This window comes from Myxocyprinus asiaticus, chromosome 44 (genome assembly GCF_019703515.2).
Source record: "Myxocyprinus asiaticus isolate MX2 ecotype Aquarium Trade chromosome 44, UBuf_Myxa_2, whole genome shotgun sequence".
Taxonomy (NCBI): domain Eukaryota; kingdom Metazoa; phylum Chordata; class Actinopteri; order Cypriniformes; family Catostomidae; genus Myxocyprinus; species Myxocyprinus asiaticus.
This window is the reverse complement of record NC_059387.1, coordinates 28,806,791-28,823,936: the sequence shown is the minus strand read 5'-3', so window position 1 is coordinate 28,823,936 and position 17,146 is coordinate 28,806,791. Positions and strand designations below refer to the sequence as shown.

At 36.5% G+C, this 17,146-nt stretch overlaps 1 pseudogene; it reads right to left on the bottom strand.

The window, feature by feature from the left end:
- LOC127434528 (dihydropyrimidine dehydrogenase [NADP(+)]-like) overlaps positions 1-17,146 on the bottom strand; it is a 245,984-nt pseudogene that overhangs the window by 70,638 nt on the left and 158,200 nt on the right.

Below are 17,146 nucleotides of genomic sequence, written 5' to 3'. Positions count from 1 at the left end.
ACTCCCCATATTTAGTTAATTTCTGACCCTGCGTCACACTAACCTTAATCTCCAATACTATATGCATGGATCAATGAATATAACATAAATATGTATTCAGCTGGTCATTTTTTCCCCTTCTACAATACTTAAGATCTCTCTTTGTTATCAAACTGATTCAGGGAATGTTCTTTTGTTAGGTGTCTCTGACAGTTTTTTTTTTCCAATCATTCCTCTCAGAACTGGTGATGCGTTTTAAAAATACACATTACATGTACACCCAAAAAAGTACATTGGAATATTACAGCATAGTACAGGCATGTGAAAATAATAAAACCCGTTGTCTGAAAGAGCAAGTGTATTCCTAGTTATCTCATGCCATAGAAAATGAGCCGTGCAACCAAGCCCTGTTCAATGTATCCTGGCAAGACGTCCATATTTCATATTACACAGCTCACACTGTTTAATCTTGTTGCAAAAGCCCTGCAGAAAGCTGTTCAACGACTTCAGCTTTCCACCAACCTCCAATCCATCTGTCTGCACTATTAGAGCTTCTGACCAGCCTACACACACAAACGAACACACTCACATACACCTTCAATAAATAAATAAATAAATAATAAAATAGATTTACACACATTGTCTGTCTGTGCCATCACTCGTCAAACCTCAGCGGAAAAAGAAATGGTTCCAGTGAGGTGGGTGACACTCACCAGATACTCCGCCATATGTGGTACGCCTTCCGCGGCCGATGCCAGGCCAGGGAGAGCCGTCTGCCTTGAGTCCCATCAGCCCTGAAACCGTGTTGGTAGCAGTGACACCATCTGCTCCACCTGTGCCAAAAGGGATAAAACATTAGGCACAGGGAAGAGGGAGGGAGGCCAGATTCAGATTAAATCTGGATACCATAACCTACAGACCCTCGATTATTTGTATAGAAATTCCAATATGGTACAGGAGACTTCAGGCTGTTAGTCAAGGTCAAGTTAGGAAATAAGTTTTTAGGGCATATCAAACATGTTTTGTGGCATAATATTAGTCATAATGTAGTTTTTCATAACCATTTTCTGCCCTTTCCCTGACTCTTAGCATTAGACAAGCTGTTTTTGCCTTTGTACCTTTATGACTTCTAAAATGACATTGTTGCTTCAGCAATTAAATTTTTCATGACACATTTGCTTTTTACGGCATTATTGATTAAGTTTAGGTTTAAGGTATAGAGTAGGGTAGGGAGGTAGTTTCTGTTGATTTAAAACTCACCAGAACATTATCTTTTACCTTGGACATTTCACCTCAACACTGCAATGTTATTTGTAAGCAGCCACATAATATAATTTTTAAAAAAGTGTCACGTCTTTTCCATGAGATCAGGACATGATCTTTTATGTCCCATTTATGAAATAGGATAACTATTGAAAATGGGTTTGTTTCAAGAATGATTTTGCAGGATGTTTATTTTATTTTTTTCTAAAAAGCAAGGAAAATCCTGTTTTTCAGAATATAGCCCCATTAAAAAAAGTTATTTCTAACTTAAAGGGATAGTTCACCCAAAAATGAAAATTCTCTCATTATTTACTCACCCTCATTATATCTCAGGTGTGTATAACTTTCTTTCTTCACCAGAACACATTTGAAGAAAAATAGAAAAATATTTTAGCTCAGTAGGTCCTTAAAATGCAAGTGAATGGAGATTTCTCTTTTGAAGCTCCGAAAATTAAAGACAGTCAGCATAAACATCATTGATATGACTCAAGTGGTTAAATGAATGTCTTCTAATGCGATACGATCACTTTTGGTGTGAAAAAAGATAAATATTTAAGTACTTTTTAACCATAATCCAACATTTCATGAGTGGGTGGAGTCCAAGCTGTCTCTCGTGTGACGTATTTGCATTGCCATGATACCAGCGTAATCTCATGTTATCCTCTTGGTTGAGACATCCAGAATAAGCACACAAATGCACCATTGTGAGTAAAGAAACAGATAAATACAGATCTAAACCAAAACCAACCAAGCTTCTGTACAGCGTTCCTCCTACGCAGTTGTAAACAGCACTGCACTCCTGGCTGTGACGCATGTGCGTCAGTTCTTGCGTGTTTCAAATGCCAATGTGATTACGTCACACACGCATACCGCTGCAGAACGGAAACATGATTTATAATAAAAAAAAATAAAATAAAATAAAAAAAAAGTATAAATATTTAAATATTTAACTTAAATATTTATCTTTTTCACATCAAAAGCGATCGTGTTGCTTTAGAAGACTTAAATTTAATACTGGTGTCATATGGATGACGTTTATGCTGACAATTTGTGATGTTTGGAGCTTCAAAAGAGAAATCTCCATTCACTTGCATTTTAAGGACCTACTGAGCTCAGATATTTTTCTATTTTTCTTCAAATGTGTTCTGGTGAAGAAAGAAAGTTATACACACCTATGATATCATGAGGGTGAGTAAATAATGAGAGAATTTTTATTTTTGGGTGAACTATCCCTTTAACACAAATGCACAACTTGTCATCATCGCAAGTGCTCAATAGAGTAAAAATAATTAGACAAAAGAGTTATCAGAGAATTAAAAGATTAGTTCAACCAAAAAAAAAAAGAAGACCCTTAAACCTGACTCTGTACATTATTATCCGCTAAAAATCTTCTCCTCTCCCATAACTCTCAAATGTCATTCAAATCAAATGTGATGCATCAAGACATGCCTTTTGATATCAATAATGAGACAGATGCGAAACATTGACATTTGACGTCAAACATGGCGCAACATCTTGCTGTGTTATAACTGATTGGAAAGCAAGTGCAAAGATTTGAGAGCTTTTTCTGAAAATATTTTCAGCAAATAATAACTTAAATACCTGTTTTCATGTACCATTACCTGGGAGCACCATGTAAATACAATAGTATATAAATTTGGTAACCATATGTCAAAGCACCGTAGGATTTTTTAAAGTACTCTGAAGAGCCATGTAAACACAGAATGGTACATAAATATGGTAGCTGTATATCAAAGTACCATGGTAGTACCAATGAATACCATCAGATATTAGAGTGTAATTGTCCAGATGTGCTCACACACACAAGGAATTTGGCCTCTGAACAGAAGCTTCCAGTACATACAGAAATACATCAGCTAGACACAGAATTATAGGATGAGATGAATAGTATATATTTACGTAGAGTTGTTATACAGGAATGTGAAAAGGAAATTATGTTCAAATGGGTTTGTACAGGTAGTAGTATATGTACTCCCATGGAATAAAAAGTAAAAATAGTTATTGGCATATTGAACACATGGTGTATAGGTAGCATGTGCAGTATAAATACAAATTTAGATGCTTTGTCTATGACTGTATGCTCTGTGCATCTAGCAAGCTACTTTTGCCATGTAGCTTGTAGTGTAACTTGCTACTTTCTCTAAAGTGTAGCTTTCAGCTTAACACAATTTTCAGGTGATTTTTTTATTTTTTATTTTTTTGAGTAGCTTGCCCAAAACTGCTTTTATGGTGTCTTTCTATCAGTGTTGGAGCTTAATAGCCCCAATCCCCATTAATTTTGTCTTTTATGTAAACTCTGGCCATTCTGCCAAACATCCTCTTTTGTGTTTTATAGAAGAAAGAAAGTTAAGCGGGTTTGGAACAACAGTAAATGATGTTAGAAACTTTCCTTTTTAGGTGAATTCTTCATTTAATTTAATAAGAACACTATTATCAAAACCAAAAATGGTTCAAGCAGGAGAGACGACTATAAAGACCATCAGACACCTACCTCTTTAGCCTTGGCAATGTCCACAATTTTGTCACATTAGGGGTGAGTTTTGCAAAGAACCGCATACAGACCGCCTGTCGAACCCAACGACAGATGTTCCTCACCAGCTCGGCATCCTGTTTACATGGATCATGAGACAAACAAGCAAACATAAACAAGGACAACAGCGACAAGTTTGATGCTAAAGCAAAGGGACAAAACACAAAAGAGTACAACTTAAAAATTGATAGTCTGCTAGACTTGAGTTTGTGTGTGTGTGAGACAGAAAGAATGAGCGAGTGATAGATTGCGAGGGGGAGACTGTACTCTGGGATCATAACAGTGTGAACTGCTGTTCCAGGAAAATTCATTCTTTATTAAGCTGCCCTGGTCTGTCAGTCTGAGCTGTTTAGTGAGTGAAAGAGAGAGAGAGATTTGGTATTTGTGAACCAGAGAACATAAAATACCTCTCTGTCTCACTAACACTTTTTCCAGTACTTAGAACTTAGACAACAATGTTTTACAACCAAAAAAAAAAAAAAAAAAAAACACCCACTAGACATTTGTGTACACAAACATACAGAATATTAAATGGACTGTATGTCTGTCCCTGCCTTGTTTTACTTCATGTCAAACTAATGCCATTTAGTCTGTCTAAACGCTATCCTTATATGCCATTTAGTCTTTCTAAACTCTATCCTTTCCTCAATCTCTGTCGTTTCTCTTCAGTTCATCCTTTATGTTTGCTTCCCTTTTTGTAACAGATGCATCATCCTCTCACCTTCCATAAGGCCTCAAATAAAGATCTACAACCACAAAATTAAGCCCTTTATATCTTCATGAAATAAAACAGAGATGGTTTAATTCAGCCAGTGAAACCTGATGTCAGATCAGTAGGAATGCTTTAAAAGACTGTAAACCTGACACTGAGCTTTTATTCAGTACAACCTCTCTCATCCCTGTCCTTCTTTGTGTCAGATTTCTTTCACAGGAAATGGGTCTCTGTTTTGACATATCCAATAACTGTTGGCATATATTCCCTTGAGCAACGGCTCTGCCCGTCTGTACAAAGAAGTGTGATTTACAAGCTGTATGTGCAAAGCGGAGTTCTAAGGTCACTTCTTGCACAGGAAAAGGTTAGTATTTGATTTTTTAAAACCATTAGCCAGAATTGATTTGTAAGAATACAGAACCTGAAAGAAAAACACATCTCCCTTTGACTGTTTCCTTTCCATTTCTAAAGCATGCTGAGTGATTTAGTGCAGCACAAAAATGAAGAGCGAAGAAACAAAATCACTGACGTGGGATCTGGATGTTTTGCGTCCTTGGGTGTGTATTTTACCTCAGATAAAGAACAAGTTGGGTTATATTTGCACCTTAAAGTATTCTAAATGTATTCTAAAGGCAGGGTACAGGAAAGGTTACAGCATTTGAGATGATAAACTCATTCTCGTTTTTTTTTTTTTTTTTTTTTGCAAAGATATTGGATTTATGCACTCGAGCCAGCAGTGAGCACCATCCACAGCAATTTGGTCTGATTTATTCAAGACTTAAACAGGGTATAAACAAGGCTGGAGTGTTAGGTTCAACATGTACACTCCGACCCGTCTGCCAGAGTGTGAGAGGTAATATCTGGGCCCCCGAGAGATGTTTGATAGTGCTGACGGGTTGCTGGAGAGATTCATTGGTTGATATAGCAAATCCTGAACTCCAGACAAAAAAAATAAAAAAAATAAAAATTGGTAAGAATAAAAGTGGCAAGGCAAAACACTTGAGAGAAAAACCTAGAGAGACAGAAAATCAAGTTTTAGCATTAACACCAAAACATGCCTCATTGTCAACATTCTTACGAATCTGAACACCATGTATCCATACTAATATTAAAAAAAGGCATGATTGTCACCATTTTTTTGAACAGGAACATCACATATTCATATTAATATAAGGCATGACTGTCAGCATGTCTTGTAGTTCATACTACAAAAAAAAAACAAACAAAAAAAACGCATTGCCAACTTTGTCACCAATTCAGAGAAACACATGACTGACGATAATTTTACCAATACAACATTCATACAAATACGATCAGCACGTATTTGTACTTATATAGCAAATGCATGAATGTCAATGTTCTTCTGAATACGAACACTATGTATTTGAACTAAAATAAAAAATGCATGATAGTCAACATTCATACGAATATGAGCAGTGCATATTTCTACAAATAAAAAATACATGATTGTCAGCATTATTACGAAGATGAACAACACAGACTCAAACTAATATAAAAAATGCATGACTGTCAACATTCTTACGAATACGTACAGCATGCATTTGTACCAAGGGAGCACCGATATCACATTTTCTCTTCTGTTCCGATTCCAATATCTGAAACCTCAGTATCGGCCGATACCAATACCGATCCCAATCCGATATAGTGTTGTTTTTTTTGCATAATCAGTTTAGAATATCTTTACATTATTGTGTGGAACTAATTGGGGGTACTCTTTTATATGTAAAGAAACACAAACCTCTAACTACACATTTTTTCAATATAAATGGATAACTCATTAAGAAAAACTTTATTGTTAAGTAGTCTACTGGATAATGTAGCAGCAAAATTAACAGTAATCCCAATCGAAGTCTTCAGTAGATAAGAAGCCATTATATATATATATATATATATATATATATATATATATATATATATATATATATATATATATATATATATATATATAGGACTTTAAATTCAAATTCAAATCTCTCTTTTTTATTTTTTATTTATTTATTTTTTTTATTTAGTTGTAATATATCAGTTCACTTTTCATTCACACAGTTATGTTTTTGGAACCCATTCAAATGTAATATTGTTATAATTTTTAAACAAATAATAATGATAATTATAACAAATTATTATTATTGACTTTTAGAATTTTAAATACAACAGTAATATATTTCAATCGTGCACCTTTAACTTTAAAACCCTCTGGCTTTTATTTTGCCATTCTGAACTCTCCAGGAAATCCTATATGTGTCTGTTTGTAGGTACTGTAAGTTCACAGTAATTTAATTTGCTTCTTATGTGCCATTCTAAATGCATATTATAAGTGAACTGAACTATTGAGCAATTACATCTGAGATGTTGTTCGTGAGTAGTGCACCGCGTGAAGGCTGAAAATAGCTACGAGTGCATCACCAGCTTGCACGTGCCTATGTGTGTGTCAACAGAGTAGCGCTATTCACTAACACACTGGTGCTGTGTGTGCATACTATATATTTATTATATGGTAATTTATTAAACACAGCCTTTTGCAATTCACGGAGCTATCGCATGACTTCAGGTGGCTTTGAATAAAATGCATGAGTCATATGAACTTCTTCAATGGTGTTTTTATGGTTCTTCTATGTCATTTTTGGAGCTTGACAGTAATGAACATGACTACACAGAATCAGATTTGGATCGAGCTTATCGGACCGATACCAGATCCGTCTAAAAACGTCAGTATCAGGGCCAATACTGATCCAGATTTTACCATTCTTACGAATATTAACAACACGTATTTGTACTAATATAAAAAAGCATGACAGTCAACATTTTTACAAAAACAAACAATGCATAGTTTTACTGATATATATATATATATATATATATATATATATATATATATATATATATATATATATATATATAAAAAACAGGACTGTCATCATTCTTACGACTACAAACAGCAAGTATTCAGACTAATACAAAAAAGCATGCTTGTCACCACACAAACACAATTAGCATGTGTTCTCACTAATATAAAAATGCTTGATAGTCAGCCTTCTCACGTATTCAGTGGTTGATTTGTAATTTTCTTTTTAATAAGGATGGTGTAGTTGGGGGGGGGGGGGGGGGGGCGGGGTCTAATACTTATATACAAAACTTGTGGCATAAGTTTCATATGACCACATGGAAGGACAAGTCAACACATAGCAAACTCCGACAAATCCAGTGTCATTTCACTGTGGAGAGGGAGCTAGCATGCTCAAGGTTGCCAGATTGCAGGACTAAAGTGTCACCCTGACAAAATATATATAATAAAGGTACAAGTGTCCATATCTGATTTGGGGATTTCACCTATTGAAATCTGGCAACCTCACACATGTCGAAATCTAATTCTGACCAGCTAATCGCCCTTATTTAAAGTCTGTTATTTATCAAACGTCTTAAAATTAAATATTAAATATTTTACTTACATGATCAGTTCTAAGGGCATGGTGAGGGGGGATGGTGGTTTTACAAGGGGGATGCTTTTTGGTATTTCTTGCAACAAGGGGGATGGCATCCCCTTGCATCCCCCCTCAACTCGAGCCCTGCACATATTCATACTAATTCTAGCACATACAGTATTTGTGCAAATACATAAAATGCATGATTGTCAGCATTCTTACAAATACGAACAGTACATACTAATATGAAAAGAAAACAGTTCAGCGAAGATACTGAAGATATCAGGCCAGAAAATATTTTATGGCATAAAAATAGAATTATATTCTTCTGTAATAAATGTTTAATGCTGCTTGACAAGCTTGAATGTTGAGTGACTGGCATGTCCCTGGTCAAGCTGTAAACCAACCCTTGCATCCTGAGGGAACAATTACTACGAGCCAAACGGTGGTTGCATTTGAGGGAAACAACAACAACACAGCCTTACAGGAAGCAGGACAGGTTTGCCTCCCAAAGGGTCATGGGAAATTGCATTATGCCTGCCTCAATATGAGGCACAGGGGTCGTGGCCTGCAGCCAGACACCAGCCACCAAACAGATGCTGCCTGTAAGAACCCTGCTCCTGCATCAGGGACCGGTGCTCCCTCAGAGGCCTTCCCTTGACAGCTTATTACAGGCCAGATGGGGGTGAGAGCCGCTCTATGTGAGCCAGGGAGTCTGGAGCAGAGACTCTCTTTCCTCTAAGCAGTTTGCTGTACACAGTATTACACGCCTTGATGGAGAAAGTGAGGGGAAGAGAGAGCACCTGTGTAGCTGGCCCACTTTTGGCACAGAGTCCGTGACCCATCGCCACCCAGTTTCACATGGAGAGGTGCTTTCCACAGGCCTGGAAGTGCGGTAGACCTACTGCAGGAATCGTGAGTGTTTTACAAAGGCAGCGTGACTCGCAGGCGGAGGGGGCAGCGAGCAGGCGAGGAGAGCTTTCAGAGCCACTGAAGAGCATTCAGAGATGAAAATCGACTTCCGAGCAGCAATAAGGGCTGAGTGAATTGCACAGTAACTCCAGCAGCACTGAATTGGCAGGTGGCCGTGTGGTTAAGGGGGGAGGCCTTGTATGAAATAAAAGGAGGGGTTGAACTGGATTCTTTATATATATTTTTGTGCCATCACTGTGGAACATGGGAGCATGGAAGCAGTTTTGTAACAGAAAGAGAGGTGACAAGATGGTTATGCAGTACCTTTTAGAATATATACAGTAAAAATAAATAAATAAATAAATAAAGATTGTCAAATTAAGTAAATAATCTGAAATATGCCCTGATAAAGCTCAGGCACTTAAACTGTATTAAAGGGAGGGTTCACACAAAAATGAAAATCCTGTCATCATTTACTAGACACTAATAACTATTAACCAAACTAGACACGATTTAACAGACACGGGTCATTTCTATTAAAATGCATGGGAAAAATTGGAATGGCCAACATTCAACGAATGTAGAAAGGAAGTCCCACCTTACAGGTAAAAGAGCCAATCTCCTTTTAGATAGAGACATCGCCTGTCAATCAATTCCAAAACCCGCATGCGCGTTAGCTATACAAGCCTGGAAAGTTTAGTTTTTTAAAGTAATCTGAGGTAAAGAAGCATAATTTATGACACCAATGTTGACAGATTTTACTGCTGATTTGAAATATGTTCTTTGATCATAATCTTGATCTACCGTTTTGGGGATTTCGGTCTTTCCCCATTCAAGTAGATAAGAGCTGCATGCTGCTTGTTTACATAGAAAAATAGCTGCAGGGGAGCATTCCAAAAATGGCCACCGAGTGAACTGACAAAGACTTTGTCCAAACCCATATGGCTTTCTTTCATGGAACACAAAAGGAGATAGGCAGAATGTTAGCCTCAGTCAATTTTTTTTCTATGCAATGAATGTGAATGGTGACTGAGGCTAACGTTCTGCCAAACATCTCTTTTAGGACTTTTGGGGAAGCAAGAAGGTCATGTGGATTTGGAACAACATGAGGGTGAGTATGTAATGCAGAACTTTCATTTTTGGGTTAACTTTCTTTAATGATAACTTGGTTATATATACAATGACAAGAAAATAAACAGAATGGAAATTAAGAGCTAAATAAAGTTTGCAATTGCTCAGTGCGGGTTTGACTGATAGTTAGCTTATACGAGGATGTCAAATTGAGGTTAAATTTGATATCTTTTTTTAACCATATTTTGATAGCATCAGATGGATTTCTGTAATTTCCTCATACAGGATGGACAGTTTTAGAGAGAGATAAACAAACTAATACTACAAAACATCACAGAATTCGTTGCGAATGCTTGTTTGTGCTGTTGTTTTCCTAAAAATGTCACTTCCTAGAGTATGATGTCATTCAAGAACTGGCTTCTCTTAGTTAAAGAGATTTTACAAAAGACTAACAAGGTGGAGAGCAATACTGAGCACATAGCAAAATAAAAACGTATAAATTAAAGCTGAAGTTAACCTTTTCGATGTTAAAACCCAGCTTATAATGCAGACTCAACTATAAGTAATTTGTAGGTTGGTTTCCTCGAAAACTGTAAACACAGTATCTCTGGGTTTGTTTTGAGCAACCCATTCAACTGACACAGCAACACTGGCATGACCAGTGGCGTGAATTTGGGGTGGGATTATCAGTTTGTTTGATTATCGGCAGAAAGGGGGAGTATTCAAAAAAGCTGTTTGAAAACAATGTTTATTTTGCAATTCTGTTTATTGATGATAGTGGCACAAAATTACTCACTTCAGGTTTAATTACCAACTTAAACATTATTCCCAAGAAAAATTAAAATTATAATTTGAAACGTTTTGATTAAAGAAAGGAAATAAATGAAGAAATGCTTGGAATATTTTTGTAATAAATGGCCAAATTTTCAGTTCAGTTAAATTAGTTAGCACCTAGAGACATGGCAAAAATGGCAACATCCACTCAAACCAAAGTAGTGAAATTATTTAACATTTGTTCACTTAATTGCAATATTGAAAAGAAGGCTATCTGGACAACTTTTCATCTTTAAAATAGTGAGTTTAAATCCCAAATATACTTTGGCTAGATGCCATTCCTAGGCATCTGTGTACAGGACGTGTGACGCAAATTTTGCCATCATCAGAGTGCTCGAGCACTGTGGGACTCGATTTTTTAAACCACGCTTACTCTGACTGCGCAGAATGCGCATGCGCCTTGGATAATTTGTAATAATTAGTGGAATTATTTGCAATAATTAGCCTAGTGGTTCCACAAGGTGGCAACCCACACCGTTGAGCTGCTGCTGTCACGAAGAAGCCCTAGAAGAACATGTAATCGCCATTAAACATCAACAATGCCTGTGTGAGGACAGGAGAAGCCTGCATTTGTATAACTCGAGTCTAAAGAAATATAAAGAAAACTTTATGGGTTTAAGCTCCTGAAGAGAAATAGTCCACTGACTCATGTCAGTCGTAGCACACGTGTGGCAACCACCTGTGTATGTGCAAACAGTCAAATGGAGTATACTTAGAAAGGCTTTTTATACTTTGAAAGGCATTCGACTGTATGCAGATGCTAAGCTTTTGTGTCAAAACTGAAGTATACTTTGAGCTTAATATTTTCTAATAGAATATATTATAATATTTAATATTTATTATATTATAATATTATCTCATATCTAATGGATTAAGACATATATGATGGGGACATTAACATTTTCAGCAGAGAGAGCCGAAATTACCCAAGAAAAGGAGCGAAAAAGAGAGAGACTTTTTAATCTTATTTTTTACATTGTACAGTTTGTCTCCATTTTTTGTTCTTATATTATGTACGTTGTTTTGCACTGTCTTAGTTTTGCACTGTTTTATTTATTTATCTGAGAGAGAGAGAGAGAGAGAGAGAGAGAGAGAGAGAGAGAGAGAGAGATGGAAAGTGGTCCAAATCTCCCTCAGGCTATGAGAGGAGAGGATGAGGGGCAGGGTAGAACGCAAGGAGGAATGCAGGAATAATAGCAGCTTTTCACTTGAAATTTAAATTTTACTGTGCAAGGTCAGAGAAGGTGGGCACTCTCGTTAAGAGCCGGCAAGTCTCACAGGAGGCATGATGGAATTCGGGTGTCACCCGGCCCTGTTTGGTAGGCTCAAAATAGCTCTGGGAATGGGAGCCGGTTTTAATTTGTGAATCTGGGGAACTATGTTGAGAGCAGATGGCAAAAAAAAGATGAGATCCCGAAGGATGCTGAGTCAAACCTGTGTAAGAACTCTATGACCCCTAGGACAGCTCCGTCACACATACAGTAACGTGATCTGTTCCTCAGTTAAAGGGACAGTTCGCCCAACAATGAAAATTTTGCCACTTTTTACTCACGCAGAGCTGTATGACTTTCTTTTCTCCATGGATCACAAAATGAGATTTAAAGGAAAATGTTAAGGAGTGATAGCCTCACAAGAGTTTGAGTAAATTATGAATTTTTATTTTTCTGTGAAATATTCCTTTAATGATTAAAGCATCTCACTGATCAACAAAAACAGGAATTAAACACATTAATGTAACATATCTAAACAAACAGCATCTTTAATCTGCTGCAAGTTAAATGTGAAACAGCTCTGTAAAAATGGGGAGCATTTCATTATAAAAACAAACCGAAATGAGAGCGATCGAGATAGAATATTAACATCCCATTAAAATCAAATTGTATTTCTTTTCATGCAGTCACAAATAATGCTGAATTAATGTTTTTTCCCTTCTTTTTCCACAGGCAAGGAAATAGGAGGTGCCAAGCGGAGTGATTAAATGATATTGCGTCTCTTTAGTTCTCGTGGCAGATACCTGCCCTAGGGCTCTGATTAGCTCTTTGTCTTACAGCAGGCAAATCTACAGCGAACACAACGGATATGACTGTGAATTTACAGCCTCTTCTGAGGGATATAACTCTGTCTATATTTGGATGGAAAAGCTAGTTTATTTCCTGCAATATAACACTCAGTCAGGTGAACAGAATGAAGAGGTGTAAGGTCTTTGAGTTTATTCGTGCCTGATATGGGCTAAGAGAAATGCTAATACGCCAGGTCACGTACATGTCTAGGTTTAAATCATGTGGCAGACCTTCACAGCTTGATCGTGTGTAACGACTTTGATGAGGGCATATAAAGCCTGTGTACCTCATTTAAAGGAATAAAAGACAGCTTGAACACGTATATACTCAACGTCTAGAAAATGTTAATCAAAAATAGTCAGTCACATTAAAAATAATGAGCTGTTGTGAATGATACTGATTCCAGAGGAACAGTTTACCCCAGAATGAAAATTCTGTCATCATTTACTCACCCTCATGACATTCGAAATCCTTGGGACTTTCTTTCTTATGCGTTTTGTTTTTTCAACTTTTGAGGGAATAAGGTGCCAATTTCCACATATATGGACAGGTTTTGTTTTTATAGTGGCATATCAAACAAAACTAGAGATGCTACTCTTTACAACCAAGCATGTTTCAATAAAAAAACTTAGAGGTTTATTACCAGATGCACTTTTGTTGGTGCTGCTCCCGTAGAAGCGTTTCATGGAAATCGACATCATGCTGTTGTGTCACGTGACGCGGTGCGGCAGAAGTTTATCCCTTAAATGACAGTTTAGAGTGTTGTGAACAGTATTCACTTGGTTTAAATTAATTTAAAATATGCGTTGCATATAGCGAAGTCAAAATACAACTTCCACACATGTGGACGTGGAGTCGAACAAGGATAAACACTTATTTTTCTCACTTTTACACACACACTTTACTCACATGTTATGATATCAAAAGACTTTTACTATGACGCATCATTTGAAAAACATATTTTAATGCTTGTATTACAGTACCACCTACATTTACACACGTATTCCAATGTAATAGCTCAATTGACAGATTGTTGGACTTTGGACTTGGCAGACCGTGGTTCAAGCCCAGCCAAGCATGCAAGCTGGCACGTGCCATGTCAAAATGACATGGCTGCTTCAGAAAATGTGCTTTTCATGTCACATTTGCTTTTTCCACACAACCGGTAGGTTTAGGTGTTGGTTTAGGATAAAGATGTCTGTTTTGTTCACCTCTCATTTGTGTTTAGGACACTTTTGGTTAGAGTTAGGTTAAAGTTTTAGGTTAGGGAGGTACGTTTTACTCATTAAAACTTCCATCTAAAATGCACCTTAAAAACCTTATCTGATTACGACAACATTTCACCCGCTTTTGGCTCCCCCCGCTGAACATTTCAATGGGAAACTGCAGCAAAACGTGTAATGAGGCACATCATTTCATTTGGTAAAAATGCTGTCACCACTACGTAATGTTCAGGAGATCAGGCTGCACGTTTTTGTGTGAACATGCATGCCATTGTGAACAAGCTTCTCTCATAGCACTCATGAATTTTCACTGTAAAATTACTTCAATCTCGGGTTGTTTTCGTATGCCTTCAAAAGACTTGAAATATGATGCACGAGTCACACTGACTACTTTTATGACACTTTTGGGTCCTTTTTGAAGCTTTAAAGTGAGACACTATCCACTGCCACTGTATTGAAAAGATGGCCCACAATATTCATTAAAATATATTTCTTTGTGTTCTGCATAAGAAAGCAAGTTATAGCACAATATAATTATTTATATATAAATAACCCTTTAAAACCATAATATTGCATCTTATTGATCAGTATCTTTGTTTTGTTAACTTTCATATTGTTTTTGGCTATTGTCACCCACCATGGCTACAATGTTAATTTTGTCTTAGTCTTTCTACAACAAGGACTATCTTAACCAGCTTATGTCAGCAGCAGACCAGCCTTGCCTATATAAAACCAGACCATTTTTGTCACAAAGATGGTCCAAGCTAGTACAAGCTGTTTTCTTTTTCTGCAGTGATAACATACCTCTAGAAGCAAAGGTTGGCATGTCAGTTGTCCATGACAGTTATGGTTTGAGGCTTTGTCAAGCATATTTAGTGACTAAAAAAGTTTTTATTGCTAGTTAAAACAGACAAATACCCGAAACTTACAATCGTTAGATTGCATTTTACACTGTTTTTGTTCCAAAAAAGCTATGGATATCACAGAAGTACTCCAAGGTGCAGAGAGAAGTGATGTTTTTCTATCAAGTGCATCAGTTGACAGGATGTTATTTTGCATTTCACAGTTGTTGAGGGTGTAATCATACAATTATAAACAAGATGTAGCTGTTTTCTCTGTAATATGCACCATACCATGGCATAAAACACAAAACAACAACAACATAATTCCACCTTAATCTCTACAGGCCACACGCACAAATGCTGCATTTGATTTGGTTGAGTTATGCATTTTAATGAAAATTGCTTACAAACCACAAAAGGGATTATTTGAGGATTATTAAATTTGGTTAATTCTTCAGTTGTATGTGCTGTGATGGAAAAGTCATGTTAAAAGGCTTTGACAGACTCGATGTTGTGGTAATGTGGATAGGCAATGATGCAGGTTTGGGAAAGTCGAGCTCATGACAGTTTCTCTCATCAACGATTCATATGTGCTGTGATTCGGAACAGTACACATAGGAATGCATGTGTGACTGCACATGAATTTATACTTTATTAAACACAGAGTAGCATTACATCAAAATTGCATTACCTCAAAATCCACAGAGACAAACTTTTTTTAATTATTTCTGTTTTAAATACGTTATATGTATGAAATTGTATATTGCATGAGGACTTGTGATTGTGATGTGACAGTTGTACGGGTAACGTTGATTTGGACTAGTCTAGACAAAGTTTTCCATGTAGGTAGACGTATGTGTATGGGGTTTAAGCATATAGGTTAGAACAGAATATATGTGATGTTTAAAAAAGCAAAATCTTGCCTTGTTATAAGACAGTTTGATTGCTATAAAAACATGTATTTAGATGTATGCATTCTATACCAGCATGATTGTTAAACTCAAATGGGGGAAATTTACGAAGATTGAGAAGCTAGGCCATATTAATTAACAATTAAGGACAATCAAACTGTAACACAGACAGTTTGTATTACTGCCATTCTATACTAACTTTTGGAGAAAGTTGCTTTTAGCATAATTTATGAACTGCACTATAAATATGCATCAAAGGTTTTATGTTGACCTGACTATTTTTTGCACTGACATAAAGTACCATGGTAATATTATGCTTTTCAAACATGGTAACATGCTTATGTAATGCTTTGTTGAACCTGTCCCATGATAATAGTATTTCTTTTTTGGACATGGTACAATGGTAATCTCATTTATTTTTATGTCCTATAGTTATACCGTGGTTATTCGATATGTACCACAGTAGTACCATAGTAGTCTTCGAACTAGAGTAATGTAAATATGGTACATGAATATGTTGATCATTCAGTACCATGGTATTTGTCAAAGTACAATGGTATTACCATCTAAAACCATAAATGTACCATAGTACTTTGGACTTATCACACACCTCATTCTTTGATAAACAAATTGGCCTGCATTGTAGGCTGTTAATAAAACAAACCCCAAACAAGTGCTTCTCAGTTGTCATTCTGACCCCATGCTTAAAGACACTGTTGACAATGTCTCTGCATGCTGACTGGTACAGTAAGTGCTGAATGTTGGATTTACCTTCCCACAGGTGAGCCCCATTCCCTTTTCCTCAATTCCATGAGGACATGATAAATTCAGCTCCAGGGCATCAGCTCCAGACGCCTGCGAGATGGGTGCAGAAGCCTCAAATTATTTAAGTATATATTCAATGCATTTTCCAACTTTGCATCACAATCAAGCTGTTGGTGTGCAACTCTGTTATATGGAGCATACATAGCACATACACACTTAAAAATAAATAGATTCCAAATAGAACCAAAAAGGTTAAGGTTTTTTTTTTTTTAAAGTGCATAACCTAAAGTGCCACAAAGTAACATTTTTTATTGTCAAAATTCTTTATTAAACAGCTCTCTGGAATACTCCATTCTGTTTGGTCAATGGCACCATATAGTGGTCTGATATGTATATGTAACAACCGCACATCCATGTATCAGACCGCTCATCCTGGTTTTGCGAGCCATCATAAATGTGCACACAAAAAATGTGCACAGTGGACCATCAAAAATCCAAGAAATCCTATAGACTTTTTTACCATAGACAGAATTTTCAAACAGGTCAACGGTATGCTCGTTAATTCAATCTATAAATGACA